General features: G+C 32.0%; 1 long non-coding RNA gene across 4 annotated transcripts in view; it reads left to right on the forward strand.

The window, feature by feature from the left end:
* The first annotated feature begins 1,002 nt into the window (after positions 1 to 1,002).
* The window catches only part of LOC134266569 (uncharacterized), a 32,058-nt gene continuing 13,743 nt past the window's right edge, over positions 1,003 to 19,317 (forward strand). Inside the window, exons 1-6 of one of the 4 annotated variants that reach the window (XR_009991994.1) lie at positions 1,579 to 2,152; positions 4,053 to 4,535; positions 7,174 to 7,234; positions 12,204 to 12,286; positions 15,475 to 15,546; positions 17,904 to 18,002. This is a non-coding gene — a long non-coding RNA (uncharacterized LOC134266569). Of the gene's footprint in view, positions 1,528 to 1,578; positions 2,153 to 4,052; positions 4,536 to 6,960; positions 7,032 to 7,173; positions 7,235 to 12,203; positions 12,287 to 15,474; positions 15,547 to 17,903; positions 18,003 to 19,317 lie in introns of those variants that run through there. The other 3 variants (XR_009991995.1, XR_009991997.1, XR_009991998.1) reach the window with 3 other exon arrangements.

Below are 19,317 nucleotides of genomic sequence, written 5' to 3' on the forward strand. Positions count from 1 at the left end.
AGAATGGATATTAAATACTTCATTTTTATGTATTTCCTCTATCGGGAAAACGAATGCGATATTTGTTTTTCAGTACTACGTCGCCTTTAAAGTTTTATAATGTAACATTTTCATTGTGTTTGGAAAAATAGGCAGGTTTGGTGGGTAGGGGTGGGGTAATTGTTAATCTTTAGACACTTGACACTAATTTATAACATTTTTATATGTCTTCAACCTCGGAAACAGAGTAGACAATACAAAAATTTATTACATTTTTACCCGTGAAATACTGTAATTTATACATTGAATAAAAATGATATCCTGTCACAGTGTGAAAGGATATCAAAATGATATCCTGTCACAGTTTGACGAATATCAGAAGTGCGGGAAAACTCTCGATTTCCCTTCCAATAACAAAGATTGCTGTAAAATGATCTTTTACCTAATATAAGATAGATGGAAATAAATAAACTATTCTGACAGCGAATAAAACTGTCAAAATTACCCAAAATATGTTGCTAAATCCATGTTTACAGTGTTCTTACCTCACTTAGCTATGACGTCTCCGCTCAACTATGACGTCACGAACTTATGACTGTATTACAAAAAGACAGAGGCAAAGGAAATATCAAAGAATTATTTTAAAAAATGTAATAAACAGAAAATTCAATGTTTTGTAGTTGAATATGGAATTTATTTCACTCGTGAGACATGATTTTTTTTATATTCTCACTCGTGCTTCGCACTCGTGAAAATATCAAGAAATCCTGTCCCACTCGTGAAATAAATTCCATATTCAACTACAAAACATTGAATATCCTCTATATATATACTCCTGATATATGTATTCTATTTAATATTTAAAAGACATAATATAAACTGAAGTATATCTTGCTGATCAAAAATCCAATGATTATTTTAATTTCATATATATATATATATATATATATATATATATATATATATATATATATATATATATATATATATATATATATATATATGAAACGTTGCTTAGGGAGACCACGGAGGATATATTATCTGGCTTAGGGAGACCGCTGGATTAAGGCGACCTTTTCTGGTCTCCCTTATATTTTGACCTCATGAGTATTGCAAATGACGTGTTTTAGGTAAATAAACAGTCTTTCATTAAATAAAAGTTATCTTTGTGTCTGTGATTTAACATTTAAAAGTTGTCTAATTTCTATCATCTTACCTAAAAAAGAAAAGAATGTGTTACCTGTGTATAATTTCAAAGGATATTTTTTCAGCATTATGCAGACCACGGAAAACATGCAATAAAATGAAAAATCTTGCATATAATTTTTTTTCACCGTTTGATGTGTTCAAATGAGTGTTTTTTCAACTTATTTTTCCATTTTTTATGTTAAAAAACTTAAGAGGAAAAATAATGAAAATTTATGCACCAAGTTCTGAATTCTTAGCAAGTGCTTTCCGTCATTTGTTCCGAATACCATCGGAATGCCTCTTCAGTTTTCAGAGAATGACCTTTGAACACCGTGAATGTTGTGAAAGAGTTGTATTGCGGTAAGTAACTTAAATATTATAGTAATAAGTTGTATTTTAAAATACACAAGAAGAGCATTGCTTTTTTTTGGAAGGGGGTGGGGTAATTAAACTTTGAAGAAAGAAAGTAAGATTTTAATTAAACTATGGTTCTGTATTTGAACCTGAAGGAAATTCGAAATAAAGTTAAATGATGTCATAGTATTTTATTCTTTTAAATTAAGCAAGTCCACAAACAAAATTTAAAAATAAAGCCGAATGTTCTGTAGAAAAAAGCAGTCACTCTCAGGCTGAAGCACCTATTCAAGCTTTATGTAATAACAGTTACCTCCTAGTCTTAAATGATTCTATTTTTATTTTGCCTCGTGATCTTTTTTTTTTTATTTGCTTATCAACAATTTTTTTTTGTTGGTAGCCTCGTTCAACCTGAAACTGATAATGTGGTGTTTGGTTGTACTAACCCCCCTACGTATTGGGTAGGCCTATACCATGTATACTCTCCACTCCTACACTGTACACGAAAAGTTTACATTTCAAGGTGTTAGAAATTCATTTTTTCATAGCATTATGATATTTCGAATATATAGTGATTTGTTAAGTATTTTTATCCAATCAACAAATCATTTTCTCAGCCTATAGTATCCTAGTGTACCCATAAATCGTCCCCTTACGACATTTGACGTCATAGTAACGACGAGCGCGTGCAAATTGATAAACAAACTTCAGTGCTAGTTATAGAATGGAATTGCTAATTAAATGTTAAAATTTATCTTTTCTTACCACTCTTCACAAGATTTTTAGAGCTCTTCTACATAATCAAACTTTTACACTTAAAAATATCACCCATACCCTATTTTCGTCCTTCAGATATAAAACGGCCGCATATGATTGGTCTATTTGTTCTCCCGTGATTTGTGATTTAAAAGGTTGGAAAATCATTAAAATAAAAATTGTAAATAAGTTCTTCTAGGCAAAGTTTAAAAAAAAAAATGTTTATCAATTTAAGAACATTAAAAATGCTTTCGCAATTACCGACTCCATTTTTTTAACGAAAAAAAAAAAAACATGAAAGTGCTTTCGGATTAAAATTGTCAACGATGTCATGTATGCTCATCAAATTACCTGATATGCGATTTAAACAATGTTTTATTTTTAGATTTTCCAAAATTCATTGACCTAACTGGCAAAAGCCGATAGAAAATCAAAATATTTGAACAGTGCAAGTCTGGCACAATCTGAAATGAAAAACGATAGGAAAACTATAATTTAATGTGTAGACTTGAATTGATCACCTAATTACATGTATTATAATAATATGTGAAATATTCACGTAACAGGGGAAAAAAATTCATCTACTAGCTCTGCAGTAGATGAGAAATTAAAGAATTCGCAGAAAAGATCTTGTTTACTTGATTATATCGTGAAGTTCGCCCCAGTAGACGCAGGATTAGTAATGCTTCAATGCACATTGCACCTGTCAAACTGGTAAAAATTGTGACAAAAATACACCTTCTTTGATCGGCTTAATAAATCGACAATTCAAAAAAATAAATTCTTGGTTTGTTGAAATAAAATATTTTCTTCTTGATTACTTGACTACTTACCGACTTTTTTTTTGCAGGCAATGGGGGAGGGGTGGGGTGGGGGGGGGGGGGTGATGAGGACTTGCGACTGGACAAGGTCAAAAGTAGATCTTTTCAAACAATGTGATCATCAATGCTTGGTCATGTTGAAAGATTGATTTTTTTTGAACGGTGGTGGTATAATAAATTCTTATACACGTATGGTAAATATTTTTGATATAATATATTTGGTTTTATTTATTTGCCGTCTAAATAACATATTCCTGTATAGAAAAAATCTCAATTATCAGGATTATATAAAAACACACACAAGAGAAGGGAAAATCAGCAGCACAGTATAAATTGTTTTAATGTACATGTAGTACCAACAGAATTTCTATTGTTGGAAGCATTCACAGCCGTTATAGTTAAAGTGAGTGTTAAAATCTTCGATTTTTGGAGACTCTATCATTTGCAATGATGACTTAGATTTTTTTCCCTGAAATAATTAGGGATACTCGCATGGCCGCATAGTACGTCAACCAAACACGGGTAACGTCAATATCCTAGGTAAGAAGTGTATAGGATCCTTATGATTTTCGAGTGTTGATTTCTTTTTATTAAATTCTTAAATTAAAAGCCCATGCATGTAATTCAATACACTGACAGGTATAAAATAATAAAATGAAGGAATTTTTGATCTGGAAGTAATTTTGGGGAACGTAACTGCTGTGTGCACTTTCAATAAAAAATGGACATAAGGAAAAATTAGATATTTTAAGTATTTTTATTTTCTTTAAGTTTAATACTAGTTTAAACTGCAAATTCAAAAAAATAATTGCTAAAACAGTTGTATCATTATGTTCACTAGTCATAACAATTAAAAATGACGTCATCGATACAGAGTTCGAAACGTGCTGGTCTCGAGAAGTTTGGGGACGAATTTAGGGTACGGACGAATTTAGGGTACACGACGATATGTAGTTCCCTGCATTATTTTCAGCAATTCAGTGACAGAAATAAAACAATCGTTTGAGGTTTAACCCTCCCCCCATTCCCCACGAAATGAAACTGAAAATGTTTGGGTTTGCCCCCCCCCCCCCCCCTCCTTTAACTAAAATTTATTCCTACATCAGTTTAGGCATATGCTTGCGGGGTGCCCCTTTCTGAAGATGTGACAGGGAGTGAAACAATAAATTGTTTGGACGTACATTTTTGTATTATATGCATATTTTAATGGATATAGAAATTAAATTACAACCATTTATGGTTATTTTAGAAACAATTCAAAATTATTAATTTCTTATTTTATTTTATTTTGTTGTGGTACAAGTACCCTTTTTCTATAAATATCATCGGGCTCGAAGTGCCAAGTTTTTATAACTACATCCACTAAACACGTGACATGTTGATGTTGTGCCAGACTCCTCTCCGGCCCTTCTTTGTTGTGTGTAACCAGGTTTGTGGGTAATAAATACTGTTACTTCTTGGAGATAGTATTGTTTTAATCGTCTCACGACATCTGGAATCGCCCGGACACGGATCTACCGTTTGTTTTTGTTTTTATGTCGGTTGATTTCCGCTGATACTAAAACAAGTCCCACGGAGAAAATAAGTCCCACATGAGTCCTACGTGAGTCCCACAGCAAAAGAGCCAATAAATACATATAATAAAGGGTTATTTTGAAAGAATATTATATTTATATGATCATATATCAAAAAAAGTCTTGATAAAATGTTTTAAGTGTGTTAAATAGACGATTGTAAATTTCAGACCACAGTCAAGAACGATAACTCTGTTCAAATGTAAACAATGGCCAGGAACTATATTGACAATGTTTAATTACTGCTGATAGCTAACTTTTTTTCTAAAAAAAAAAAACAAAATAAAAATTTTTGTAAAAATATATTTTTAATAAGGAAGTTAATTTAATATGGTGTTATTTCTGAATTTAATATGTTCTTCTGTTTTACTTGAATTTTTAAGTTTCGTTTGAAAATATGCTTCCAATTATCATGATTATATTTTATACAACTCAAATTACGTTTTATTTTATTATCATAATTTTATATCATTACTTTGTTTCTTACAAACTAAAATAGTTTTACTGTGGTTTTATGTAATTTAACAACAACTTGGTTAGTTTTTCCTGACACCCATGGTTATTGTGTATATACACATTTCACAGACACCTGTAGAGGTACGGACCCTGGTATACCTGTACACAACACCTGGGGGATGTTATTCACACCTTTCAATCTCCCTGTTGTTTGTATACCTATTACAATAACTTTTGAACAAGGCTGGGGCTAGGTTACACCATTTGGAATTCAAATAAAATATTTAATTAAATGTAGAGTTATTGAAATTTCAGCTACTATTTATGTATGACAAATAAGGTTATTAATAAAAAATTTTCGTATTTGATTTCATAAATAAAAAAATTCCTTGAAAATTGAATTAATGAAGAATTATGATTTAGAATTAATAGACTAAGTCAGCATAAACTGTATTGTAAATTCTTGACGTGTATGAAAAGATTCCAAATAATAGTATTAAAGGCACAACCATGATGTTTTGTATTAATTTGTAGAACAAATACCATGCAGAGAATTAACTGTTTATATCTATCTATTTTCTTTATTAAAAAATGTGTTTATTAATCATCATGTAAATAAAGATAAAAATTTAGATTATTTAACAATTAATGTTAAAGCCAGTTATACTCCTGGATATGGAACTTGTCAAAAAAGAGTATTTTTTAAAATAAACTTTGAATTTTATAGTGATTTGATTTACACCATGAATTATATGTACCAAAAAAAAAAAAGTCAACGAATTTAGATGTTTAATTTAATTTTGATCTTAAAGAATTTTTTTTTTTAATGAACGAATTTTATATACGGACTTCAGTAGCCAAACTTTAATAGTCCATAACTATTCCTCATTTCACTGAATTGTTATAAAATACAAAGTATTATAAAAGTATTATAAAAGTTTAATGTAATTTTTTTTTTAAAAATCAAGATATCATTAAAGATATCATTAAAATACTAGTTTACCACTGTTGTCAGATATAAATCACTTTCAATTTCATACCGTGTTATGAATGAGTAAACTAATTCACTTTCTATATCTTTAAAACAATACTTGTAGGTCTATTTAATTTCCTAGGACTGTATAGTCGTATTTTTCAAAAGAAAGTTTGCATATATTAACTAAAAATCTCTTTCTCATATGCTTGATAGATACAAGACTAAGATTGAAAAAAATCATTGAATTTCCCAAGTTCTGATGTTGTAAAATTGTTAAATTTATATAAAAATTGATGGAAAATGTCTGTTTTTGATAGTAGTTTTTTTTAGTCGTTAGAACTGCTACAGAAGGCACATAAACCAAGTAACATTGTGAAAGTTTCATAAAATCTTTAGAATTAAAATTTGGATGGCTTGTTACTTCAATTCTTGAAGCAGATGTAAGAGTTATTGCTCTTTGTTTATATTACATGATCATTAGAATACATCTTAGAACTTCTTGCATTTTTAAAATATAATTAATTTTATAATAAAATTATATTATCTTTTAATTTTTGCTTTCAAAAACTACTAAAATGTTATCATTTTTGTTGGGATTAGGAAACACTATAGAGTTATATGAGGATATAGGAGTTATCGTTCTTTGTTTTTGTAACTAATCATTGTAACCGGCTTCTAAAACCTTTTTTGCGACAAAATTTATTCAAAATATATCTAAAACAATGATTATCTATAAAGATATGTTGTTAAATATTAATAAAATATCATATTTACTGGTGGGACTCATTATTTTTCTGTGGGACTCATGTGGGACTTATTTTCCCCGTGGGACTTGTTTTAGTATGTCCCTTGATTTCACCCGACTTTTCCCACACGTGTTTTGTCAACATTGATTGATAAATTGTGATTCGTGTGCATTCATTTTATGTAGGTTATCGTGTTCTTCTTTAATATCTGAGCATAATTGCTTCTTTTTTATGTGTTTATAAGTTTATTTCGTATTTTTTAAATTAAGTCAACAAATATGTGCATGAGTGAATTAACCTAGCCTTGTTTCCTGCATTTTCAGTGACAGATAACCAGAATGTTGGATTGCAGGGAAGAACGAAGAGCCTCGAAACAACTTTGAGGTTTGTTTATTTTATATTGACACTTTTTAAATTATTATCTTTATGGAATACCCTGTGTGCAGATGAATATTTAGGAGACTACATTTTAAATTTCATAGGCCTAAGTTGGTTAGGCCTAATATCATGAATATGGCTCATGTATTTGCAGTGACTCTGCCACCAGCCCGCGTGTGTTTACATGTAATGTTACCTGTTTACATTACCTACAGACCTTGTAAACATAATTCTCGTAATCTTGTTTTATGTTAGTTTACCATATATATTTCCATTTCCAATTGTTTTCTCTGTGATAACACTACAAAAGTGAATCTTGTTAATTTCATGGAAATACCCTGTGGTATGTATATTTCTCTTTTACTGAAAGGTCAGGTGTCAACCTGCATGTATATCACTGGCGTATAAATATACTAAAGAAAAAATAGATGTTTTGTTTAATTGTTTAACTAAATAATTTGATATGATATTTCTTTTCAACAAACAAAATAAATAATGAATTGGCTTGAAAGCAAGTCACTAGCGCAACGCTGTCCACTATCACCAGTGATTGGGAAGGCCAAAATGGTCAATGGGACTATGGCGCAACTGTCAACATTTTTGATGGGCCATTTCTAAAATGAATGGGCCATCAATATAATTTGAAGGGCCATTTCAAGAAAAAACAAAGTGACTAACCAATAATACAAGAGAAAACACGTTTTTAATTAACTGAATCCGATTTTTAATGCATGAAATGCAGCAAATTTAAAGGAACTTGCTTAGAATATAACTGATTCATATTTTGTGTTAAAATTACGACAGTTTTGGAAAGGGAACAGCCCTACCATACCAATGAATGAAGTATTGCACCTCATGTAATAGCACTGGTTCTCTGCCCTTGATTCCAGTCGCTGCCGCTAGGAATTACAAGGACAGGTAACCTCCGCCGCCATGACAGTGGAAAAACTCACTGCTTGCTCCGCGCATAGTACTGCGCATTCCAAAAATAAATGGCATCAATGCTTGCAGAGAAGAATGTTAGGTGGATCCAACGATTTAAATAGCAGAGAAAACAAAACGTTGTAGCATATCTTTCTTGATGAATAGAGCAATTGAATACGATGAAATTGTTCAAACAACATAGTAAGGACTTTATTAACTGAGTATATCATTAACTTACAATATATTGTCACAAGGAACTTTCAAATGTTCCGTAGTGTTAAACATTGTAATCCTCCTCTTCCTGGTGCATGTACCATAACACATGGAGTTAGAGAGACGAGTTAAAGCATTCCCCGTAAACTTTAGAACATAAATAATGATAAAGAACAAGTGTTATAACTAAATCGATGATTTATTTCTCATATCAGTGGCAAATATGTAGGAAAATTAATCATGCAATAGATCTTGATTTGAATTATTTTGGTAGTATATGCATATGGGACCTGTGATATCGCTTTACATTTAATGGTTTTTGAGGCAGCACTTCTTTATGGTTTTATAGATGCTTAAAATCCGTCTACTTTCTTTGTTAACAGCAGTGTAGAGTGCAGAGAGAAGAGTTTATTTACTTCAGCACTTGGATTTACGCTAGTCTAAATATAGATTTTTTCATCAGTGCTGTTTCCTGTGACGCGATAAAATGGCAGTGGTTACCTGTCGTTGGTTTTTAAGGCGCTTGCGCCCGTTAACCAATGTCAGGGTACCAGTCTACTCATGTAAGTGCTTCGTTTAACCGGAAGTACTTTTTGACAGGTTTCAACCAATGAGATTTTAAATTATTGTTTTAAATTGACTACATTTAAAACGAAAGTAAAACAAGAAAGAAAGTCGTACGCAAAATATTTCCAAATAACATCGCTAAAAATTGAATGCGCACCTTGGCGCCAGGATTGATTGATTTAATGCGCCATTTTTCACTTCAATGCGACTATGGCGCATGGCACAAGCCCTTCCCAATCACTGTATCACCGAGGCCTCGCGAGACCGAGAACACTTCCTGGTAAACAGCCACGTGGAGAAATTGACATTGCCACGTGGATCTGCACGTACTCCATCATCTGATACAGACATCGTCCCTCAGTCATTACCACCCGACTTCTTAAGCAACTCAATTTCTTCTGTTATTTTAACATCCATACAAATCGGTTTCCTGACCATGCTGACCAACTCCCGTTTCATCAACTGCAACATTCCATTCAATATGGCGGCGGAGAAGTGACATAGTGCCTATATATGCAGTCTTCACGAAAACTCACTGGTCCGAAGACCGAGGCCAGTGAATTTTGAGGTCGGGTCAGTGAAAATCAAAATTCAAGAAGTCCGATGGGCTCGTTGATCATAAAAATCATACAGTCAAAATTTATTTCAACTGATTTACTTACGTAAATTTCATTAATATATAAAATAATTAAAAGAAGCTCGTGTTATTGAATCCTATTGTTATAACCCTATTATAACATGGATGTATTAATTACGTAAAAAACCGGAAGTAGCTAGTAATTATTAACTAGTACGTAAAATGTGCAAAGTTCCAACGAACAACTTACCGAAACGCGAAAAATGGCGGCATTTCAAAAGTTGAAGTACGTAAACATGTACAAGTTTATCTTTTAAAAAGATAGGTGAGCTAGCGCCGTAGCAATTTTTAAACACAGAAATAGATCCGTGATCAAGTGATTTATTTTGCTGCATTCTTTAACTTTTTCGAGGCTGGAGAGAGATAAAGTTATTATTGTTTTGTGAAGCGTATTTTATAGAAACAAGGGGTGGGTGACCTTTACTGGAGAGGGGGGGGGGGTTCTAAAATATGAAGAAGATGCCGATTGAGACATTGCATGTATGAGCTGATTTAAAGAAGAGAATTTCTTGGCAATTTAGAAAAAAAATGGGATTGAAAGGAATATAGAAAATAACTCAAAGTGTATGTTGTGTAAAGAGTCCAGAGAGTTTGGAAGGCATGTGAAGTAGCTTGGTCCTTTCGGTCATCTTTGTCAAGATATGTTAGGTTAAAAGCCATACACATCCAAATTTTTTAAACACAAATAGTGGATTTATTCGTTATTTTTAGTGTAAATTCTTGCTTCTGTTTCTGGAATTTGTAAGATTGGCTGAATTGACCAATCAGAAATTAAAATCTATCTTTGGTTGTGCTTAGATGTTAAAAAAAAATCCCTTGTCATTGTTTAGAACAATATGATGACTCGATCGGGCTTTTCTGTCAAAAAAAATCCAGAATTTGAAATATTATAAATATGAAGTTATCTTTAAAGTGTAAGCTACACAATAAATAAACAGTTATTTCATGCTACAACATTATACAACGAAATTGTTATCGTACGGTCTGTAGTTTTCACAGTTTTCCCGATTATTAACTAGCATGTAAGAGGATGCTTGTCGGAGATTACGGAGACAGCCGAGCGTCTGGTTGAGCAAATTAGTTTTCCCAGAATGCATGGCCATGGCGGCCGAGCATGCGTATTCAAGGAATTTGGACTAACGTAGTTGCTAGCGCTCGAGAGCGCTAGCAATAAATTTACAGTTATGAAAATGTATTTATTTTATTTTTTTATGAAAGGGACCAGTAAAAATTTTGGTGGGCTAGTATATTTACAAAGTTCACTGGTTTGACTGGCCAGTTAGTTTGAAAAGTTTTCGTGAAGACTGTATATGTTCTTGCTTCCGACAACCTAAATCTAGGTCACATATATAATTAAAGTTAACAAGATTACTTTGATCGTAATTTAAAATTTTTTTGTTGTTTATTCTATAAATGTTGATATTTCACTACAGTATCTAAATTATCAATAAATTTGTTTCGTGTTTTTTTTTTGGGACTATTTTTTAATAGTAAAATTTGATGTCATGGGGCCTTGTGCATTTCAAATCTACTCAATTAGACGGTATTTCGATTTATTTTAAGATGGTTTTTTTTTCAAGTAAAAATGGAAATATAAGAATCACTGTCTAGTATATTGAGTATGCCAGGGACATCAACCATAGTGGAAACATGGGATAATTTTTAGCAAAACAGGCTTCGCCTGTTATGCAAATTATCCCATGTTTCCCACTATTGTTGATGCCCTGGCATACCCTCAAAACTAGACAGTGATTCCTTAAGTAACTTTACTGTTATATAGATTTATAGCGATCTCTTTTTATTTAGAAATTTCGGACTATCAGTAGACAATACATGTATACTGGTGTCTCATTATATCGCGGTACTTAAAACTTTAACATAAAAAGTGTAATTCCAATTTTTTACTTATACTTTCATCAAATGTCAAATGATATTCATATTTAATGCTGTAAAATAGCATACACCTATTTACTGGCTATGAGGACAATAGCAAGTTTATCGTTCCCCAAGACAGTAAACTTTCGCCTCGGGAAATCATGGAAATAGTTTGCTGTCGAGGGGGACAATAAACTTGCTATTGTCCTCATAGCCAGTAGATAGGTGTTTTATTATACCGATGCTGACTTAACTTTTGTTAACTTTTGGGAGTCCTTAATTATGATATTCCATATTATACCAATGCTGACTTAACTTTTGTTACGTCATAATATGTACGCGTCACAATCCGTATAAAACCAGAAGTTTTCCGAGATGAAAAGCGAGGGAAACAGAATGCTGCCGGTGAATAGTTTGATGACTATTTCACCATGGGCAGATAGCACAAAAACTATTTCACAGTAGGGGCTGTTTGGAAAAGATAGCATGTTTATTCGTCATGTTTTTATACTGAACAAATTTACGGAGGTATAATAAACAAATTTATTGTTCTTGCAAATAGTTCTCAAACGTTGATTAAAGTTGGTCTCCTGAAGGATGTTATAATGCAATTGGTCTGCTTAAGTTATAATTAAAACATATATATTATTATTTTACTTTGAATTTGCATTATGTCAGTCATTAGACATGTTAGAAATATATGGATCTTAATTCCATTTTTTTTTTTATTTCCATTAAATACCTAATGTCTATTTGCAGGGTCTATGATAGAATTTTGTGGACCCAAGTGGAAAGAGAGGAAATCTTAGCTCCAGGGTCAACATGTCTTTATTCCAAGAAAGGTAAATTGATAATTACTTTTGCTAATATACTCTTTTATAAATTGTGTGAACAAGAATGAACAAACAATGTAGTCATACCAGTAACCTAACAACAGTTTGAAAATGAAAGTGCAATTTATGATCACAGGAGTTCGCGAACCTATCAATTTTGCCGAAATTTTCAATAAATAAAAAAAATACGTAATACCTATAATAATAACACAAGGAGTGCAACGGTTGTCCGTGACGCCATGACGTGACATCATGGGTGGTCCACTTACCCAAAAGGAAAAAAAAATAAACAAACATACACGATTAACTAGAGATGACGATATTATTTAGATATGAGTACAAGTACTTTTACCTCCCCATTTTAAATTTTCTTGAATGTCTACTAACTTGTCTCTGGTTTCTTTTCGCATACAACCTCAATCGTCTAGATTAGCATTTCAAGCAGTTTTGTTCCTCTTGGGGTAAATGGATGCGCCCGTGATGTCACGTCATGGCGTCGCGGACAACGGATATTTGAGCGAAGTTGTGGAGAAATGTCACCGCTGCTGCTGTAAAACATGCATTTGAAATCATGCATTAAGAGCCATAAAGAATGGTCCCTACCAAAAAGATTGGTTTGTGTTTTATGATTTTCGATTGAAGATTAATTGTGCAACAGCCTTGATATTAAGCCAGGGGTTCCCAGGTGACCTAAAATGCGTTGCACTCCTTGTGTTATTATGATACGTATTACGAGGAGTTTCGTAGTAAACAAAATATGCATTGCATAAGCTGTGCTATTTATGAATGTGACATGCGGGATATCTTGTATAGTTTGTGCTTTTTCATTTGCGTTATTCACTTAAGGATGCTAGACTGGTGAAATATACATTGAATTTATATTGAAATTACTTGAATTTAACGTAAGACAGTATCAATTATGATATATAGCTGTGGAACTTATTTTAGAATTGTTTACTGAAGCTTGAATCTGATTGGTCAAATTTTTTATGTGCATTCATAATCGAAAGGTCACTCTGACGTGACCCGAATGAGATATTGTTAGATGTTTGAGAAGCGGTAGCAGATTCGGAACATATAATTTTGATTAGATTGATTTACATGTAGACATTTCTTATCCATATTTAGAAAGCAAAAATATTTTGACTTAGTTTTAAATTTTTTTAAACCCTTTAATTTAAACTTTCCGTATAAGTAGAATTTTTAGCGAGGATTTAATTTTGGCATTATTAGCGAGGGTGCTGATATCGCTAAAATTGAATTTCGCTAAAAATAAATTGTGTATTATTTGTAATACCTTGTTTAGTAAGCATTTCAAAATCGGTAAATTACTTCTCGCTAAAAATGAAATACCAGATTTCAGGTAGAAATCGCTAAATTTGCGTCTTGCTAAAATTTCCACTTATACGGTATTTGAAATTATTAATTTTGAAACTACATGTTGTTACATTTAGGCATGTGGGTATACGTATGTAAATATCCTGTACTTTAGACAATTAGTACACCTATAGTTTTGAATACAATTCATACATTGATTTCATTTGCTGCAATGGTCTTTTGTAATATTGCAAAAATGCATTTGGTCCACCTAATGCATGTATAAAGCAGTTAATGTATATACTCGCTTATGATCATGCTTATAAGTATTTTGAAGGGATTTAAATTCTGGTCCAGAACTCTATATCAAACTTATAAGCAAAACATAAAAAGGTAAGTATGTCCAATCCAAGTTAAACATCAGAGCATTGATCTCAAATGGTTAATGTATTCTGTCAAAAAGTTGCACCAACTTATAACAGTCCAGTCCAATACGAAAAATCGTAATATTACTAAAATTCGTAATATAAGCAATTTCTAACCCTTCTAAGATTTACTTCCCTTTTTTCTGATACAATCTGCTTGTTATGTTTCATGAGAGATTATACGTCTCTGGTTTCATCAAATCATCGTGGATATGCATGCATTTTCTTTGTTTTGATGCATTTGATCCAAGAGCATGCAGAGTCAGAGCCTAGTGAAAGTTGTACAAGTTATATCCCGTAACATCTCGTTGTTGGAGATGAGGGTCTGATTTTTAGGGTAGACTTCGGGAAAAATATAGGGAATTCGGGGATTATAGAACACTATGACAAGTTCTAGGATACATTGAAGTTTTATGGAAAATTGTTCCCATCCCTGGGAAAATTCTTATATAAGAATAATAATACAAAACTTTCACTCACCCATTACTATTGTTACTTTCTTCTTGCGTTTTCATACTTTTCGATAGGCGTCACTGACCAAAATGACCACGTGATACTAGTACCATTTTGGCATAATGTATTTCTGACGTCATACTTTGCTTAACATCATTCAGTTTCTTTAAATGCTTAATTTTGTCTTACATTACGAAAACTCGTAACATAGTCTCTCACAACATGCTATATTACGAGTTTTCGTAATTTAACTATATTACGAAAAATAGTAATATAAGAATAATATTACGATATTCTGTAATATTACGATTTTTCGTATTGGACTGGACTGTATAAGCAGGTAAATACCAAATCCCTTCAAAACTTGAAATAACCTGAAAAAATACACCACATTAAAAGCCAGTATATACAGTATAGTTTTTTTTATTTTGATAATAGAATAACACTATAAACATGATAAATAATGAATTTTGAAAAAAAAATAAATTTAAAGTTAGGCCATAATAAATAAATTGCTAGATTCTCATCCGAAATTTTTTAAAAATCAAGGCGGGCGGGCGGCTTTTATTTTATATTTTTTGAATTTGGAGATTTTTTATTTACCGGGTCAAATGGTGTAATTTTATCTACAATACCCGAATAAAAGTCATAGTAAAGGTTCAATTATCTCTTACTTCACATCATCACCAATCTTTTTAACTGATGACCCTTGTTTAAAATATATATGCATGTATTACAGCAATTACCATCTTTTCAGCTGTCAAAATCATATCGACTTTCGCGGGACTTAAAACGAAAGTAGAATGGTAGATGAATACTGATCCCGATCAGAATTAAGACGAAGAAAAACAGAAATTTAAAAAATCGAGGCAGGGGTATAGAATCAATTGGGGCCGGGATGAGAATCTAGGAATATTTTTATTATGGCCTTAAATGACGAATGTATATAGTATAGAAATATTGTTCATTCGCCTGTACACAGTACAAATATGCACTTTACAGAGTGGCCTGGTTGATTCAATTAGGAAAGAACAGGAAAAATCAGTGCTAATGCTCATTGGTCATTGGACAAAGGTAAGGCCATTATTAAAAATATTCTGTTTGATGTACACAAGTAGCCAAAATCTCTTTGAAAATGGCTACCGGAAGAGATATTTGAATACTAATCTACGAAAAGAATGAGGACAGTTTTTTTTTCTGGATTGGTCTCTGCAATACCAGCTTTTCATTTTATCAAAAATTCAATAAAATTAGCAATGTGGCTACCTCAAAACAGATGCATGCGGGCCCGAGAACCAGAATTTCAATTTTATGTAGCCTTATTTGTTTTACTTGGACAAAATGATAGCTGTCATAAAAATCACAGACCATATATGTACGAGGGTTGTTCGAAATGTTCGTGGAAGATATCCATCTTCGTTATATTACTCACCGGAAATTCAAAACAAGCACATTATAATAAGCAAAAATATTTGTTTTGTTGATGTGTGAAGTTTCATTCCATTCGATTTAACACAAATAAATTTACTTCATTTTAAAATCAACATGTTTTGTACCCGTGGAGCACACATAACGGCAATGTAACGTCAACACATAGCGTCGAGAATTTATAAAAGATACTATACCTATTCATTTCACACAGAATATTCTAATTCCCATTCATTAAATTATTTTTCTAATACTTGACATTTATTTTTTTAAGAATTAATCTCTCTGTATAATTTCCTTTGTAAATGTTTTAATTTCTTTTAGTACTTAACTCTGCTTTCTCAGGATAAGCAACTCTGAAGCGCATTTGTCTTTCATTTACGTTTCAATTTTTAAAGTTTTGTTCAGATGTTTACAGTAAAACCGTTTCTTCACAGGTCATCCTCATCCGATACAGAGTCCCTGTCACTCAAATATTGCCTGTAATATATGTACACACATGCACAACTTGCTTGTGACTTATTTTCTTGATTCCTTCAACATTTTTAGAGTTTATTCAGGATTTTTCTTGAGAAAAACACAAAATTGCTTCGGTACCTGCTGCCCCGTGACGTTCTAAAACGTCATCATTTTTGTCGTTTTCAATAAGGACAACTTGTCTTCTCAAGTTGATTTCTTTTCAACAAAGCAAAATATAAAACCATAATTTGGTACACGTATCAATGAATCAATTCTTAATTTGAATTTCTAGGTAGTTTTTCGTTTTTCCTCCATTTGACAGAAAATATGACTATAGACATTATTTATGTATTATCTGTAACTGACTAAATTTTGACCTGCTCCACGATCCGATTTCTGCATTTTTAAAATCTGGATAAGTCTTTAATCAATCGTAATATTTTGTCAAAATTAATACATATCATTTGGATTTATTGTTAAAATATTTCTACCAAATTTGGATAACATATGACGTCAAATAAAAAAGATATGACAGTTGTCCACATTTCGAACAACCCTCGTAATTTTATATTTATTGCTAAAAAAATTTTTAATCAAAAATCACCCTAGAAAAATTATACTTTGTATACTGTGGAATAGAAGGAAAAGAAATTAAATATTTAAATTGCTGAAAAAAATGATTGGGAAGGGGTGATTTAATTTGACTGGTCAGTCGGAGTACATCCAACAAATCACATATTGCCTAAACACATGCTATTAAATAGATTCATTTCATGAAACTAAACATGTAAATTACTATGATACCATTTAAGTGGAAATTTTAGCGAGATGCAGCTCTCTTATATTTAGCGAGAAGTAATTTTAGCCATTTTAAAATGCTAACCAAAGAACCTATTACAAATAATACGCAATTAATTTTTAGCGATATTAAATTTTAGCGCTGTCAGATCCCTCGCCAATAATGCCAAAATTAAATCCTCGCTAAGAATTGTACTTATACGGTATTGCAATGTCACAGATGTATTGATTTATTTAAGGAATCACAGTCTAGTTAGTAGAGTATGCCAGGGCATCAATGAGGGTTGGGAACGTGGGATAATTTGCGTGATAGGCAAACTGATGATGCAGAATTTATCCCACATTTCCACCTATCCTTAATGCCCCTTGCATACTCTATTAACTAGTCAGTGATAACTTCATTTTCATTGCATAGTTAAATAAAATTAAAAGTTTAGATTTTTTAAATGTACACTAGTAGGTTAAAATTAAACAAGGCCACTGGCGTCAAACACAAAGATAGCAGAACAAGATTTACTGTACATGCATATTAGGTCTCCTTAGAATCAGATACAAAGACAGACGCACTAGATTTACATGCATTTTAGGCCTTAGCTCTTTACCAATAGCTTGGCAAAGCTTACAATTGATTTCTTGACCATTCTACTGAAATGTAAATTACATTATATTAGAGTGGATCTTTAAAAAAAAAATATGCAGTTGATTTAGAAGCTCTTTATTACATGCATTGTTTACTTTAATTACAGGGGTGTATGCCAGAATGTTTTGAAGAACAGTCTAAATCTAACATGGAAAAAATGAGGAAAAACAGCCTTCCTGCTTACAAATCTATATTCTGACAAAGGGTAATTTTGTTTAATTCAATTAGAAGTGCATATATGATTATGCTCCCCCCACCCCTTCATAGAAAGGGAGGGCATATTGCTTTGCTGCTGTCTGTTGGTCGGTTTTATAGTCCACCACTAGTTCATTTCCTTCGCAGAGGTTGCACATATTGAATTGAAATTTGGTACTGGTGTACGAGGGGTGATCAAAAAGTTCGCGAACTATCTCTATATCTACAAAACCACAATTCAGATTAGAATGAAAATTCTTAAGCACATAGCCATACACAAGGTCTATAAATAGCATATGCTGAATAAAGTTTTTCTCCTTGTTTGTGATGTCACAATGTGCAAATAACGTCACGATATAGGTCACTTGTGACGATTAATGGTTGTCTCAGTCGAACTCGTTCAACAAACAACTGTACAATTTATCGTATATCTTAGAAATCCCTCTGCAGTATCATATAATAATTTGTACACAGCTTATTAAGATAAATTGGGTTCTATAAATTTGATTAATGCGCAGCACTGTTAAGGCTTACTACGAGAAATCAACGGAAAATAGAAGTGTAAAAACGGGAATTGTTTTTAGAACTGAATTTATTTTTATTCAGCTGCACTATTACCACAGAACTTAAATACTTATGGAAATAGCATAGTATAACCTACTCTGTACTGTATGGAGTTTGGTCCCATCGATGGACAGTCACGTGATGAATGCATAGTAGGTACAAGGAATGTAGGTCATGAACAAATTTCAATATCGCAAGGGAATACCCTAGTTGAAATTAAAAATTCAAACTATTAATTGTTTCTGCATATTTTGTACTTTCTGGAAAGTGCTGCTGCTTTAAATAGAATTCGCGTTTTAATAGTTATAATTTCAAGTAAATAGGCTGATGTCGAAATATGTTTGACTTTTACCAAATATTTTGTGTACTTATAAAGTCATGCTCTCGATTTAAAGAAAGCAGCAGCACTTTTCAAGTTAAGGAACATATCCTTTATTTATATTCAAAAAATGGTCAAGATTTATTTAGTGTATGCCCTTGCGAAAAAGCGATTTTATGAGGCACCTCAATGTAAAATATACCTAACCTGAACATTAAAACACGACAGAATTATTTAAATACATTCTCTCGATAGTTGATGAATAATCGCACTTAACAAAGGATAAACATTGGTATTATTAGCCTATTAAAACCTGTAAATAATATTACGTTTTATAATAAAACGCATTTTTCATTGTTAAAAAATTCCCAAATCTGCCTTTCACAGTACATGAAATACGTCATTTTTACCAAAATGACGTCATGATTGACAAGTTTATCGA

This window comes from Saccostrea cucullata, unplaced genomic scaffold (genome assembly GCF_032062105.1).
Source record: "Saccostrea cucullata isolate Sc308-1 unplaced genomic scaffold, CSIRO_AGI_Scuc_v1 ctg4650, whole genome shotgun sequence".
Taxonomy (NCBI): Eukaryota; Metazoa; Mollusca; class Bivalvia; order Ostreida; family Ostreidae; genus Saccostrea; species Saccostrea cuccullata.